General features: G+C 40.9%; 1 long non-coding RNA gene and 3 other non-coding genes across 4 annotated transcripts; 1 reads left to right on the top strand and 3 right to left on the bottom strand.

Moving 5' to 3' along the window:
* Positions 1-11,309: 11,309 nt before the first annotated feature.
* On the bottom strand, positions 11,310-11,382 carry Trnak-cuu (transfer RNA lysine (anticodon CUU)). Its single transcript has one exon. It is a non-coding gene; the product is annotated as a tRNA-Lys (tRNA).
* A 1,003-nt stretch (positions 11,383-12,385) lies between these two features.
* On the bottom strand, positions 12,386-12,458 carry Trnak-cuu (transfer RNA lysine (anticodon CUU)). The gene has a single exon. It is a non-coding gene; the product is annotated as a tRNA-Lys (tRNA).
* A 460-nt stretch (positions 12,459-12,918) lies between these two features.
* On the bottom strand, positions 12,919-12,991 carry Trnak-cuu (transfer RNA lysine (anticodon CUU)). The gene has a single exon. It is a non-coding gene; the product is annotated as a tRNA-Lys (tRNA).
* Positions 12,992-13,309: 318 nt separating this feature from the next.
* LOC138951618 (uncharacterized) lies at positions 13,310-15,317 on the top strand. Its single transcript, XR_011451186.1, has 3 exons — positions 13,310-13,468; positions 14,611-14,747; positions 15,135-15,317. It is a non-coding gene; the product is annotated as an uncharacterized lncRNA (long non-coding RNA).
* The last annotated feature ends 800 nt before the right edge of the window (positions 15,318-16,117 follow it).

The raw sequence follows: 16,117 nt of genomic DNA, 5'->3' as shown, positions 1-16,117 counted from the left end.
AATTTTCGCCCGTGTTATGTTCACAAAAAGAAGAATATAATGTACTAGACGGCGACAACAGTAGAACAAAATGAATGAAAGTGTTCTAATTCAGCACAGCGACTGAATCAAAACTACAGCTAATTATGTTAATGACCAAATCTGCGTCTGCTAGCTCTGTCGGCACGTCTGTTTTGATACCGCCGCGTGCCGGCAGGTATCCAGCGGAGGATAATTGCTGGCTACAAATAATTGCTTTCATTTGCAATCAATAGGCAGCTCTCAGCACGCGACGTGGGTCACTCTGACCCAGAAGTTTTGAAAGGTGTCTGTGATTGCTCTTTGAAGTTAAAGCTGTCTGGGACCGTTCATTAATGTGAAAGTTTTGCATCGATCGTTTTTGAATTAAGTACACATGAGGTTATTCGATTGTTGCAGTCAGTTTCTGAGGGTTTATTTATGTGAAAGTTTTGCATGGATTTTGAACTTTGAGCGAAGAAATTGTTCGATCGTTGCAGTTTTGTTGATATTAGGAAATCAAACTGATAAACAAACACGCGAGTGGGAGAAAGAAAAATTGACGATAGAGCGTCAGTGTATAGTATGGACGCTTTAAAAAGCCTTGTTTTTGTATTTTCCCCGCGCACTTTCAAAGTCCTCGAATGTCAATTCCTTCTTGACGGTTTGTTTGCTCTAGATTCTGTTTTTATATTTAGTCAAGTTTTGACTAAATATTTTAACATCGAGGGGGAATCGAAACGAGGGTCGTGGTGTATGTGCGTGTGTGCGTGTGTGTGTCTGTGTGTGTGTCTGTGTGTGTGTGTGTGTAGAGCGATTCAGACTAAACTACTGGACCGATCTTTATGAAATTTGACATGAGAGTTCCTGGGTATGAAATCCCCGAACGTTTTTTTCATTTTTTTGATAAATGTCTTTGATGACGTCATATCCGGCTTTTCGTGAAAGTTGAGGCGGCACTGTCACGCCCTCATTTTTCAACCAAATTGGTTGAAATTTTGGTCAAGTACTCTTCGACGAAGCCCGGGGTTCGGTATTGCATTTCAGCTTGGTGGCTTAAAAATTAATTAATGACTTTGGTCATTAAAAATCTGAAAATTGTAAAAAAAATTAAAAATTTATAAAACGATCCAAATTTACGTTTATCTTATTCTCCATCATTTGCTGATTCCAAAAACATATCAATATGTTATATTTGGATTAAAAACAAGCTCTGAAAATTAAATATATAAAAATTATTATCAATTTTTTTTTTTCGAAATCAATTTAAAAACACTTTCATCGTATTCCTTGTCGGTTCCTGATTCCAAAAATATATAGATATGATATGTTTGGATTAAAAACACGCTCAGAAAGTTAAAACGAAGAGAGGTACAGAAAAGCGTGCTATCCTTCTTAGCGCAACGAATACCCCGCTCTTCTTGTCAATTCCACGGGCACTGCCTTTGCCACGGGCGGTGGAGTGACGATGCTACGAGTATACGGTCTTGCTGCGTTCAGTTTCATTCTGTGAGTTCGACAGCTACTTGACTAAATATTGTATTTTCGCCTTACGCGACTTGTTGCTTTTGTATCGATTCGTTTTCCATGAGTATTACATTTGCATGGCTTATCACTGTTTTCACGTCTACCAACAAATAACTCACGAAGCTTGTATTAGTTTGCACCCAGTAATATAAGTTAGTTTAGTTTTAGTTCGTGTCCTAATTGTTTGATTATTATTGTTTCAGACACCTAATCTCCTCCGAAAGCGGCGTATGGCTGCCTAAATGGCGGGGTAAAAAACGGTCATACACGTAAAATTCCACTCGTGCAAAAAACAAGAGTGTAGGCCTACGTGGGAGTTTCAGCCCACGAACGCAGAAGAAGAAGACACCTAATCATTATTTGCCAACACAATTTTATTGAACCCAAATGGAAGGTAAACAGAGGCTATCAGCATGTGTCACAGGTAGGGAGGGACATGGGGAGGAAACTTGGATGTGGGGAGGGGTGGTGTGGAGGGTTGGGGGGACGGGGGAGGGGGTCGAATGGGGGCACGGCCGGGCAACACTGTGGTTGAGGTGTAAAACAAAACAACACACACACACACACACACACAAAAACTGTAACACGAACTTGATGTTATGTGTGAAGCTTTCACAAAAAGGAAGTCGGTAAGCCTCCATGAAAAGCGAATGCGCACGTGCATCATCGTTAGTCTTGGGATACCCAAACCCAACCCTGTCTGCACGCGCCTTCCTGAAATGTCAGCGCGACCCAGTCAAAACACAATAGAAAGGATTCTCCGTGAAATCAGTTATTGTGCGCCTCAGCTGGAAACCTGTCAAATGAACGACGCTTGTCGCACGAAACACAAAAACCAGTCGGCAATAAATTGCTTTGTTTGGGAATAAACGGCCGTGTTACGCGTTGACAGCACTTGTGCTTTACTGAAATTGCCGGGGTGGACGTCCAGTTTTGATATTCCCATTATAGAAGCATTGATTTATTTTGTGGAAAGATCAATTTTCTTTTATTTATTATTTTGAACACAAATCATTTTGAATAAAGTACGGTGTTCAGTGTGTGTTGTCTGTCCGTCAATCCGCCCGTCTTATGGTCTGTTTATTCATTTGTCTGTCCCATATGCGTCTGTCAGTTCGATTGTGCGTGTGTGTCTATCCGTCTGTATATTGTCTGTCTGTCTCTATGTCCATGTGTCTTCTTAGAACAAAGCACAGTTCATGTAACATGGTGTTTCCTGATTTTATAATTATATCTTATCTGGATGAAGTTTTTGAGTCGCACTACCACTGAGGTATCATGCGACTTTACTGATTAAAGAAATACACAAAACAATACGAGTTGAATATACATGTACATGTATTTCTGTCAGCATATTTTGTGTATTGTTTTGTTGTTGACAAATTATTGCAGGCATGTCAAAGAATTAAACAAAGACGCTAGAAAAGAGGGAGCAGCCGAGTCAGTCTCAGAAAAAAGGAAGCGTGGTGACAAGTACCTGACCTAAGGTCGTGAAGTCAAAAGAGCGCGTTGGTACCGTTCCTGTTTATGTCAGGGATGATGATAGCGCTCGAGAGGAAAAAAATAGTTCCCATTGAAATAATTAAATAAATACAAGTAAAAGCAATGGGTTTGGTGTGGTTTATGTAGTATCGTTTGATTATGTACTTTAGCATGTGTTGTGTTATAATACATGTAATAAATATAATTGTTTTGATTGTGTGAGTTATAAGTCAAGTGTAGGCTATGAATGAGCCACACAGTGTGGGGGACTACTTTTGTAAAGGATATAGCGGGACACTGAGAAGACAAAGGGAGTCGGTGCCAGGGCCCGTTCCCAGAGGACGGAGATAACGATGCAATATGATAACCAAGCCGAAACTGGAGAACAGAACACTCGGAAAGAATAATTTGAGAAGAACTGAAGGACTTAAAAACATCTCTACGGACCATGAACTTTTATAATAATAATAATACTAATACGAGAATTTATAACGCGCACATATCTCACCACAAGGCGACTCAAGGCGCACAACATCAGTAAAAACAGAAAAGAAAACAGAAATTATCCATTGCAGACTGAGATTGAGGATCAGCAATCTAAATAGTGATCTATTTGACAGACATTTAATTCCCGACCCGTCATGCACTTGTGGTTATCGTGTTGAAAATGCGGAGCACTATATTTTTCATTGCCCCTTATCTCTTCAAATACGTGAAGTCACCTTGTCAACACTGTCCAACTATGATTTGCTAACCGCTGATGATTTTCTGTATGGCAATAGAGACAAGTCAGACAGCGAAAATGCATTGATATTTGACCAGTTATTCAGGTTTATCTTATTAAGCAAACGTTTTGAATAACGAATGCATTTATCTCATCCATGTTCGAAACGACCATCTGCAGTACTGTTTACATTTCCTTGTTCTGGTAGTATTCTATTTTCAACCATGTGGAAGTCATTGTATGCGTGTGTGTGCGAGTGAGTGTGCGAGCGCGTGTGAGTATTGTTGTTAGTCTAGCATTGTTGTTATTTTTTTTTCTTGTTTTTTTTTCTCCTTTTATTGTTACATGTTTGTCTACCATAATTTACCATTATTATTTTGACATTATTTCAAATTTGTTATGTTAAAATCTGAATGTGTATTGATTATAAGTTCAAGAACGTGTCCATAAGCAATCTGCTTGTTAACGTTCTCAATGTTGTTATTGTTTGAAACGTGTGTATGAGAATTTGAATAAACACGCTTAAACCAAAATCGTCCGCCAAATTTCATTTGCTTTTAAGAGTACGCTTATAAGCCTAGCTTGTTGTGCTCCATGTTCCTTATTTCATGTATGCGGTAATAGTACCAATGGAATTTATTGAATAAACTTGTTTAAACCAAAAGAAAACAAGAACAGACAAAAGGACACCGACCAGGAACCATTCAGTATCATCAACCCATCGACTGACCATCCGAACCAGTGATCAAGACTCTGTGCGTGACATTGTGTTACATTGGTGTGTGTGATTGTGTGAACTCAGTATTTAAAAACTTGGCCAGGTAAGGAAGAAGATTATATTATATTTTGTTTGCTCAGGAAACATAAGTTTGTATAACAAGTTTTATGAAGTTTTAAGTTTGTATTTAAATGTTCAAGTTTGTTCAATTATAGTAAACTGATGTTTCTCGTTTTGAAAATGTGTTAGTTCTAGATGATAATTCAAGATTTGTCTTGTTAAGAAAGGAGCTTGGAAGATGTTAAAATGAGTGTGTGCATGCGTGTGTGATTAGACAACTCAAGTTGTTAGAATAATGTCATGGTTTATAAACGTTACATCAAACCATTTAAGCATTTTAATCCAATTCTGCCACCTTTGACGAGGCATAAGCAAATCTTTTCGGATAGAAACAGATCTGACTTGATCTTCTGATTTTTGACTTTTCCTTGATCGACTCCAGTGCTTACAATACGGTAAGCTCTTACTCGCTTTTTCGTGCAGTCCCGAAGAAAAAAATCACTACAGGTCTGGACAATGTATCTGCATGATAACTACCGTTTACAGTACTTCAGGTTTCTCTCTCTCTCTCTCTCTCTCTCTCTCTCTCTCTCTCTCTCTCTCTCTCTCTCTCTCTCTCTCTCTCTCTCTCTCTCTCTCTCTCTCTCTCTCTCCCCCCCCCCTTCTCTGTATAATAATCTCGGATTTGTTTTTTAAGCTTGAAATAAAGTGTTCTTACAGAAAAATATATAATGAATAAGTGTATACTAATATATTACGCCTGATAAGTTTTTGCCGTTATCTGACACTCCATGGTCCAGCCACAAGCTTTTGTTGGAGGTACTCCTCTCCACTCTCTTTAATCTCCCTTCCTCCGACCTCTTCCGCTTTACCCACAAGTCGTTTTTTTCCCCAGCTGGACTGGTCAGCTGCCAGCTGCCCACAAGTCTGACCTAACGATATTTTGTCAAAAAATAAAATCTGGCTTTTTTTCTCCCCTGTTAACAAAGAAAACAATAACATGGGAATAAAAAGGATTGACCAGCTGGGGTCTGGGGCGAAAAAAAGTTCAGCGTCTTCTTCCCAGATGGCTTCACTTCCGTTCCGTTTTTCTTTACTTGTTCCCCTTTCTTTTTCCTTCATCTTGCTTTTTCTCCGTCCTTTGTTTCTTTTTCTGTTTTAACCCCAATGTAACCTTAAAAATAAAATCAATTAGTTCACACTTCACAGACTGTCCAATACAGACAAGGCGCCGCGCTTTTTTACGATACGATGACAATTTTGTTTTAAGCACGCGGGCTGTCCGCCCAAGCGGACAGGTGACAGGAACAGCGAGGGGTGTGTGTTCCCAGGTGTTGGACCGTGCAAACGCCGAAGCAGGAAGTGTGCCTTGGTCGGGGTGGGATGGCCGGGTGGCCGACACCCTACAGGTTCCCCAAGCAGCTTCCGAAGGGTGGGGGTGTGTGGTTGGGGATGGGGGTGGAAGCAGTGATGGAGCAAATAAAGGGCGGTGCGGTTAAGTGTGGGGTGGAGGAGGGGGAAAGGGGGGTAGGGTGGGGCATAGACCATTAATTTATCCTGGACCGCCAACTAGCTCTCGCTCCGCTCTTTCTCTCTATTACGAGGTAGCGGCCTCTCGCATTTAGGAACCTACGCTTACATGGCCTTTCAGAAATCAGGGGGACGTGATATCCGGTGTCGATTGTAAACATGGACGAAGTTGCCGAGATAAGTTCTGAAAATGCTAAAATAAACTCAGCAAAAGTGCATATGGAACATGTTTTTCGATGAGTTTTGTTAAGTTTAGTTTGGAGTTTTGGAAAATCCAGTTCATTGTCACCTCCCATTGTCACAAATAACTGGAGCGTGCTTTCTTTTCACTGTCTTCGAATCGCTGGCCTTTCAAACCTGACGCAACGCGCCCCTGAAAGTCGAGAGTCGTAACCTGGAAGGGTCACGTGACGAGTTGGCGGTCCAGGCTATTTTTTGGGGGAGATTGGCCGACACCCTACAGGCTGCCCCTGCAGCTTCGAAAGGTTTGGTGCGTCTATGTTTTAAGGTGGAGGTGGAGGTGGTGGTGAGAGGGCTGATGAAGTATAACACGGAAGGTACGTGAGGCCGGTTGAGAGAATAGGGGTGGGGGGGCAAAGATCTAATACTGCTACGCTAACAGTAGAAGAACTTTGGTGGAGGTAATAGGTTGAGGGGGGAGGAATTGGCATTGGGGGACGGGGGAGGTTGAAATCAGTGGGGTGGTTGCAGTGGCGGCGATGGTGGTGAGTGATATATACCATGGGTCCCAAGTGAAAAAAGGGAGACCATCGTACATGAATTGTCAGTGGGGACTTCTGTTGACAGTTATTTCCATGATTGTATCCCCTCCGGCCAATCCCCCCATCATCACCCATCCCCATTGCAATCCCTCCCCGCTCCATACCCGCCCTTATCTTTGCCTGTCACTCACCTCTCTGGCCGCCGCTCTCTCTCCCCCCCCCCCCACCTTCCACCACCCAAGACTTTTTTTGTCATTCAACACCTTTCTGTTTTTGAACTCTTCAACTTTTTTTTTTCGTAAAACATTTCTGTCACCCACGTTTGACCAGCTGCGGCGATCGCGTCCATTTAATAGTGGTCAGGTACTGACCGGCTTCATCAATGTTCTGTTTTTTTTCTCCACCTGGTCTGTGTTGTGTTTTTCTTCTGTGTTTTGTCCAGTGCTGTATTTGACCGCTTCAAGCGGGTATGAACTTTTTTTTAAAACCAGCTGGTAGGCTTTGAACAGTTGTTAAACCCGGTCCGTTTGTTGTATTCTTGTAGCCGGGATGATGGGGATGACAGTGTAGTGTGTGTGTGTGTGTGTGTGTGTGTGTGTGTGTGTGTGTGTGCGTGTGTATGTGCGTGCGTGGGTGTGTATGCGCCGAGAGAGAGAGAGAGAGAGAGAGAGAGAGAGAGAGAGAGAGAGAGAGAGAGAGAGAGAGAGAGAGAGAGAGAGAGAGAGATAAGATACACCATTTTTTTTTTAATTAACAAGGCATTTTTATAATCATCCTTCGCTCGTGAGGGAAAAAAGTCAAAGGCAACAATCATTTCATTACATCACAATTACTTGCAACAAACAAAATATTAATTTATCGACAGTCCTGGAGATCCCGTATGACATTATCATAAGAGAGAGAGAGAGAGAGAGAGAGAGAGAGAGAGAGAGAGAGAGAGAGAGAGAGAGAGAGAGAGAGAGAGAGAGAGAGAGAGAGAGAGAGAGAGAGAGAGAGAGAGAGAGAGAGAGAGAGAGAGAGAGAGAGAGACGCACCAAAACATCAACAGGAAGAGACATAAATTTAGCAAAAGAAACAGTACAAATGCGAATGTAATAGTATAAATACCAATAATACAACAAAACAACCGCGGAACAACACAATAGTTCCATGCTCTCCGCGATTCACACATTACCATGTAATAACAATACCCTTATTAAATACTGAGTAAATCTTAATTTTAACATAATATTCACAAAATAAAATGACAACAACATGTTATTTGCAGCATAATAACATGTAGGTATATCATACCATTTTCTACATAATGGGAATATTTTCAAACACGAGGTCCAACTCAAAAGTTCCGGGCACGACTAGGAAAGAGTTGATTTACGAGACTAAACGAAGTTTACTTTTCAACATGTCCCTTCGTCATACCTCCACACATGCACATGTGCCTCCGAGCCTTGATGCCGTCGCTGTAGACACGTTTGTCTTGTAACCATAGAAACTTCTAAACAATATGCATGATGTCATTGTTCCTATAGTAGTGCACACTCTTGAGGTGCATTTTCATGTTTGGCGAGTCACTCAAAGATGAAAGTGTGAAGGTGCTAAATCTTGTGAATACGTACATGGTTCACTGACGATCTCAAGGCAGCATTTATAAATTGTTGCCATGGAAACCAAGGACTTGTAGGATTGGGCGTTGTCTCGATGAAACAACGTCCCTGTGTGGAACTTTGCTCGCCGACTAGCCATGATCTGTTCTCTTAGTTGCATCAGAAGGGTGGAATACATGTGGTATCCATCGGTTACTGTCTGACCCTTTGGAAGAAAGTCCAACAACAGTATCCCCACCACGTCCCCCAACTCAGTTGCAATTGATGTCAGCGCCATGTTTGAAAGGGGGAAGAATCTGGCCTTCTTCGGCTGGAGATTACATTGATGCACCCACTGCATGGATTGATGCTTGGTTTCAGGCTGACAGTGATTTACCCAAGTGTCATCCTTAGTAACAAATCGAGACATGAAATCCTTTGGATCTACCTCAAACAGGCGTAAATTGTTGTGTGACATGTCACATCTTCTGGTCTGTCGTTAGAAGTTTGGGGACCAACCTTACTGAAACCTTCTTCATGGACAGCTCTTTGTTCAGAATACTTCAAAATCTCTCGAGATGCATAGCCAAGCGTATCTGTAATGTGATAGGTACGTGCTCACTCGTCGATCCTGTATCACCAGTATGCAAACAGCATCAACGGTTTCTTGATTTGTGACCGTTGGTGGTCTTCTACACAGTTCAGTTGGCACCTTGCCCTTGGACGGCTTCCTCTGAAGCCTGAATTCAGTAGCCCACCTTTTTCAAAAAGTACTTTGTTGAATAAAGGAGAACCCTTGCCAAGTTTTTTAATTCTGTCATGGATGTCCCATGGGATTAATCCTTTTTTTTGAGATATTGGATCCCTGCTTGGTGATTGGTTTTCTCAATTGTCTGCAAACCTGAGGGATGTGACACTTTGACAAGCCAAGCCACACAAACTATCTGGTGAAATGACGAATAATTTTGCATGAAGTCAAAATAAAAGCCTTTCTCCAATCATGCCAATTTTCTAATGTCTCACTCAACTCCTTTCCCGTCAGGCCCGGAAGTTCTCAAGTTCATTCTCGTGTAGATAAACATGCACCGCTAGGAAACTTGTCAAAAACTGTCTTGAAGACATAATTATAATTACACCCCCGGTATAGGGGTGTGTATAGGTTTCGGTCGATGTGTTTGTTTGTGTGTTTGTTTGTGTGTTTGTGTGTTTGTTTGTGTGTTTGTGTTCGCATATAGATCTCAAGAATGAACGGACCGATCGTCACCAAACTTGGTGAACAGGTTCTATACATTCCTGAGACGGTCCTTACAAAAATTGGGACCAGTCAAACACACGGTTAGGGAGTTATTGGTGGATTAAGATTCTACAAGGACTTATAGAGAAACATTATAATGGTCAAAGGGAAATAACCATTCTCACTGCACCCATTCTCACTGCCACCAACTGAGAAGGTTATTTCCCTTTGACGGGGGTGTTTTTTCTACCTCGGAGAAATTTCTTGTTTTTATACACAATCCACATGGAAGCATGTATTCTTAAACACTCGCCCACATCCACATTTAACAGGCGTCTCTTTTTACAGGACTATTGAGAGATAGAGGGATCATAAACGTACTGAGTAGAGCTTGTAGGGATGGTGGAAAATTGAAAGTACTTTTATCCTAAACTACGTGAGAGAGACACCCGTGAGATAATAATCGTTCAAATCACACGTGTGTATATCATGTAAATGAGGTCATGTCAAGCAAGTCTGGCAGGGACCTGTTTTTCCACTGCTTATGGTGCCAAAGTCACCGAGACAAACGTCAGTATAGAAACTTTTCTTTCTTTCTTTATTTGGTGTTTAACGTCGTTTTCAACCACGAAGGTTATATCGCGACGAGGGAAAGGGGGGAGATGGGATAGGGGAAAGGGGGGGGAGGGGAGATGGGATAGAGCCACTTGTTAAGTGTTTCTTGTTCACAAAAGCACTAATCAAAAAATTGCTCCAGGGGCTTGCAACGTAGTACAATATATGACCTTACTGGGAGAATGCAAGTTTCCAGTACAAAGGACTAAACATTTCTTACATACTGCTTGACTAAAATCTTTACAAACATTGACTATATTCTATACAAGAACCACTCAACAAGGGTAAAAGGAGAAACAGAATCCGTTAGTCGCCTCATACGACATGCGGGGTGCAGAGAAATAAGGATGTGGAAAAGAAGACTTTTGGTAAGTGAAATAAAGGTGATGGATCCAGTCAGGTAGAAATAAGACAACAAGAAAAGAATTGGAAAACTGCAGGGAATAGTAGGGAGAGTTTTCTTGGAAGGAAATATAGGTGAAAGGACTGGTGAGGCAGAAATAAGACAAAAGAAGAGAAGAAACAGAACCGTTAGTCGCCTCTTACGACATGCTGGATAGCATCGGGTAAATTCTTTCTAGTCCCAACCAATATGGGACTCCCCCTAACCCGCGGGGGGTAGTATAGAAACAAAATTTGCGCTCGCTAATTACCCTCGATGAATCTTTAGAACTAACATGTCACGCCACACTTTCAGAGTGACGTTTCTTTGCTTTGACGTAATAGATTGCACGAGGCTTTAGAAAAGATCGAGGTTCCAAAACGAGCGTCTTCAATTTAGCTGTCTCGACTGCAGGACATTTTCAGTAAAATACACGTAAGTACAGTATGTAGCATGAACAGAATACTACATGGCTTGCTGTTTTGTACCAGATTTACACTCGTTGCTTTTTCAAATAGTGAACAGCTCGCTTTCGCTCGCAGTTCAATATTTAAAAAAACAACTCGTGTAAATATGGTACGACACAGCAAGCCATGTAGTATTCTCTATTTATATATACAAGTAAACCAGATAAAAAAAAAGGTTAAATCAATATGTGTACCTAAAAAAATATATTCCTAACAAGACTCTGGTCATCAGAACTTCAGTCGTGTGAAAAAATATAAAAAGTAAAGTCGCCCAATGTGGGGCTCGAACCCACGACCCCGGGATTAAGAGTCCCGTGCTCTACCGACTGAGCTAACCGGGCAGCTGCTCAAACTGGTTAGGGACTCAATCATATAGCCACTCTTTGGCGGGACATAACTCCTTTTCAAGCGAGGTCAGGAACATATTTTCAAGGAATCGTATGTTGCCAAACTGAGAAAGATATTTCCTTAAACATGATTGAGACTTCGACGCAGAACAGGTCATTTTAACAGTCCTTTTCGTGTGTTGATGGTTTGGACAATTGCGGAGAACTAGTACAAGGCAATTGCGGCTCGGCAGTTGCGCGCTTGTTTAGCTAGGTTTGGCTGCGCGCGGTTGCTTCCCCTTTGCCAGAGGCACACAACAGTGGATTGTTGAGCGCAAAACTTGAAAAGACGAGCTTGTCATGTAGCTGAAAATCCCCTGCTGTGCAAGTGCACCAGACTGCTGATCAGAGATAGTGTCCTTAATTAATTCAACGAAGTTGTTGTAATGTACCCAACTTTATTCACACAGCGAACCTTGGCAGTGTGACAGTTGAAACTGGGACAAAATCTTGGTGACTCAGTGAAAAGCGATGACTGATGTTGCCTTAGAAACTCGATCCATTCCATCAGAACATCAGTTTTCAAGGAAACGAAATGTCGAACAGTTGTAGCCAGGGAAAGAGTTAACTTGGGACACAGTTGCTAAATTGTACAAGATACAAGATACAAGATACAAGAAGTTTTATTGTCCTCATCAATACAAGGAAATTTGGCGTCTCTACCAGTGGAAGAGACGCCAGTTATTATGTATTTAGGGGCCTACTGAACTTTAAAATTCCATTCTTTTAGTCATGTGACGTGTGAGAGAAGCCTACTGTAACATTTAGGCTGATACTAAAAAAGGTTCACGTACCAGTACAAACACGTCGGTACATTGAATCATAAAATATGCCTGGAGATACTTCGGGTACGAAAAGAGATAAAAAGGGAGAAGTAACGATGTGCAATAAGAAACTGTATTCTTGCCAAGTCCCTGGTCACTTCATCTTATGTCTGGTGATAAAGAAAGAAAAAAGTCGCCCAATGTGGGGCTCGAACCCACGACCCCGGGATTAAGAGTCCCGTGCTCTACCGACTGAGCTAACCGGGCAGGTGATGAAATGGTTCAGGGACAGCAAGATTATAGCCACTCTTTGGCGGGAAATAACTCCTTTTAGAAGCGAGTTCAGGAAGACATTTTCAAGGACTCGTATGCATGAGTGGGATTGGTGGGATTTAAAAATGTCATGAATCTTGAACCGAGCAAAAAAACCAAAACTGTATTCTTGCCAAGTCCCTGGTCATTTGATCTGGTGAAAAAAAAGAAAAAAGAAAATCGCCCAATGTGGGGCTGATGAAACTGGCTCAGTGACAGCAACATCATAGCCACTCTTTGGCGGGAAATAACTCATTTTTTCAAGCGAGTTCAGGAAGCCATTTTCAAGGACTCCCCATATGCATGGGTGGGATCTAAAAATGTCACGAATCCTGAACCAAGCTAAAAATCAAACTGTATTCTTGCCAAGTCCCTGGTCACTTGATCTGGCGACAAAAAAAAGAAAAAAGAAAGTCGCCCAATGTGGGGCTCGAACCCACGACCCCGGGATTAAGAGTCCCGTGCTCTACCGACTGAGCTAACCGGGCAGCTGATGAAATGGCTCAGGGACAGCAAGATTATAGCCACTCTTTGGCGGGAAATAACTCCTTTTTGAAGCGAGTTCAGGAAGACATTTTCAAGGACTCGTATGCATGGTGGGATTTAAAAATGTCATGAGTCCTGAACCGAGCCAAAAAACAAACCAAACAAGTCGCGTAAGGCGAAATTACTACATTTAGCCAAGCTGTGGAACACACGGAATGAAACTGAACGCGGCACTGCATTCATTGTTTTCACCAAGAGACAACTGATACACTTGTCAGATATAATCCCTTTCATCAGGGACCTATATTTAGAGGGATAGGAAACTCCGCCGCCTCACGCAAAATGTGTGCCTACGGCGATGCGCGAGACGCGTCAGCTGACTAGTGCCAGAGGTCACAGACTATGCGCATGGGAATTTACCGTCCAGTTTATTTCTGTTTACTGCGTTTTCACTGGGAATTCGACATCTCTTGTTCAAGGTGAGTGTTTATATTTATCAGGAGTCCAAATTTGTGTTTTCTTTTTGTCATTCAACTCATGAAAACCGACGTGAGTTAGCATCGAAGTTGGCAGTCGGTTACCCCGCCGGGCACGGCTTTGAGGAAAAAATGGCGTTTTCATGCACCAACACGCGATGGTTCCATTTTTATGATGAAATCATTCATTGTGGATTTTTTAAAAATCGGCAGAGGGGCAAGCATTCACTAACTTTGTAAGTAATAAAACTAATTTCGAAATTTTAACTGATTTACGCTAGTTGTTATTGTTGAAAGTAAAACTGAAAACGGTGTCCCGTGAAATTATTCAACAGGGCCGAAAAGTTTCAAAGTCCGATGTGCAAAAGTTGCATTTTGTGTCAAGAAAAATACATAAAAAGAAGCATTTGATTTTAAAGCTGCCCTGTGTGTGTTGTAATTTGTTGATGATAGTAATGCATGGCGGCGAACTTTGTAAACATGAAGTCCACGATTTATACTAAAAAGTCTGCTCAAGTCTCAGAATTAAAATGTTTTCAGCAGGGAAGTCTCGAAAATGCGTCTTTTTTTGCTAATTTCCAAAAGTTTTGCAATCAATATCTTCAACAGAAAAATTCAGAAAATTTCAGAAAAAATGTAATGGTGTTAATGATTATGTTTTTGAAAGCAAGGTGCATCCATTTTCCCTTTCTTTTTCTTACTTTAATTAAATCATTGCATTAAAGTTGGGATATTTGGACATATTTGCAGATGATAACAGAATTTCAGTCCCAGTCTAAGAGCTATTGCTGCATGACTCTACCGACAATCAAAGAGTCAAATAAATCATAAAATATGTCATGTCATATATGAAAAGAAAGGGTTTTTCCTGTACAATTCATCTGTACATGTGTCATATCTGTACTGCTGCTTATCTGACTTTAATTTCATATAATAATGATAATTTAACAGATTTACAGTTACCTTAAAGTCAAAGCATATACATTTTTTTGTTGTTGTTAGTGGTGAGCTGTTAATTTTATACTTATAATAATAATTATTGTTTGCAAAGAGTGTTGCAACAAGGAATCAGAAACACACGTAATTGGTTATTTATGTAGGGGCATTTGTAATATGTTTATGTTATTATTTTAATGATCTTCCAGATGGGGCGGTGGAAACGTGTTGGAATCCCTCGGAAAGGATCGAGATCCAAACAGGGTGCAGCATGCAGAAAGAATGCTGAAGAAAGGAATATGAAGACTGAGGAAGACAAGTTGTTGCAGTTTTGTACTCAGATCCAGTAAGTATTTTTCATAATTTAAATTTAAAATAATACACTATATTGTCAGCAGTTTTGAATGTAGAAGGGATGACCGAATTTAGGTATGTCAAGTACTCTAGCCTGGATTTATGATTTGTGAAGGGAAATGCAAAAAGGAGGGACTAACTACATATTTCTCCTGTTCCCAACTGTGAGACAGAGTTAAAAGCAAAGCCATACATGTATAATAACATAACACAATGACAACAGGGCCAAATAAATGTTCACAAGGCAGAGCCTTTTTCAGTTTTTGCCTTGAAAGGACCTACTAGTCTTTCTATGAACACATTTCCAAGGCTACTTATGTACTTGTTGTTGGAAATATCAAGTTAGATTAAATGACTACATTTTCTTTTTATTTGTCAGGCTTGACGAGGGTGCTCCAGCAGAACCTTGGGAGTGGGGTGATTTTCTGATTGAGGACTGCCCTGGGCCGATGTGTGCGGAGCTAACTGTTGATCCCGATTCATCAGGAACCGAAGATTTTAAAGATTAACTTAGTTTAACTGATGACAGGTGTTGTGTTTAATAAAAATTACTCAGAAAATTTTTGATTCTTTGCTTTGTTCTTATTTATTGTGTATGCAACAAAACAAAAAAACACTAAAATAGGGAGAGGTGATAGAAAAGAAAGCACGCATCATCACCTTCATACCAAAACTTGATAACACTGTATGACAGGAAACTAATTTATTCACACACAAAAAAACAAAGAGCAGGCAGATGAATGCAGTCACAATGAATATACGTCACTATGCATATGAGCACAGTTTAAAATTCACACAAGCATCAGAATATTTGCAGTACCAAAAATGCACATGACAATGGAAAAGAAAACCATTATTCTGCTTCTGGACTTTTCACAGAGTTTGACAGGACAACATAACCAGTTCAGTTCCCAAATATAAATGCTTGCACTCCACACATCAGTTCACCTGTACCCATACACTGAAAGTACTGAGAAAAGAGATCAGTATGGACTGCCAAATATGTCCAAAACATGCTAGCCATCTGAATACTGATTCAAGCTATGTCTACCAGATGCACATGCTGCATAAAGTGACAACATGAATACCTTCAGTCCTGAACCTAAGGAATATCATTCATAAGTTCATGGTACCTTGTCCACATCTGTGCACCCTGCATCTTTATTATTGACGCATGAGTGAAGCTTATAAAGTCTTAAATGTTTCATCATCTCATCCACATTGCCATCTCTTGAGACGATACTTGGCGCTATGGCAGTAAGAGATGATTTCTCTGAAGATATTAATATAGGCATCCTCTTCAATCCTTTTAATAGCGTTGATGAGCAGGTCTCTGAAGGTTGTATTGCTTAGGCGGGTGTT

The sequence above is a fragment of the Littorina saxatilis genome, linkage group LG17 (assembly GCF_037325665.1).
Source record: "Littorina saxatilis isolate snail1 linkage group LG17, US_GU_Lsax_2.0, whole genome shotgun sequence".
Taxonomy (NCBI): Eukaryota; Metazoa; Mollusca; class Gastropoda; order Littorinimorpha; family Littorinidae; genus Littorina; species Littorina saxatilis.
The sequence above is the reverse complement of the archived record's forward strand: the minus strand, read 5'-3'. Positions and strand labels throughout refer to the sequence as shown.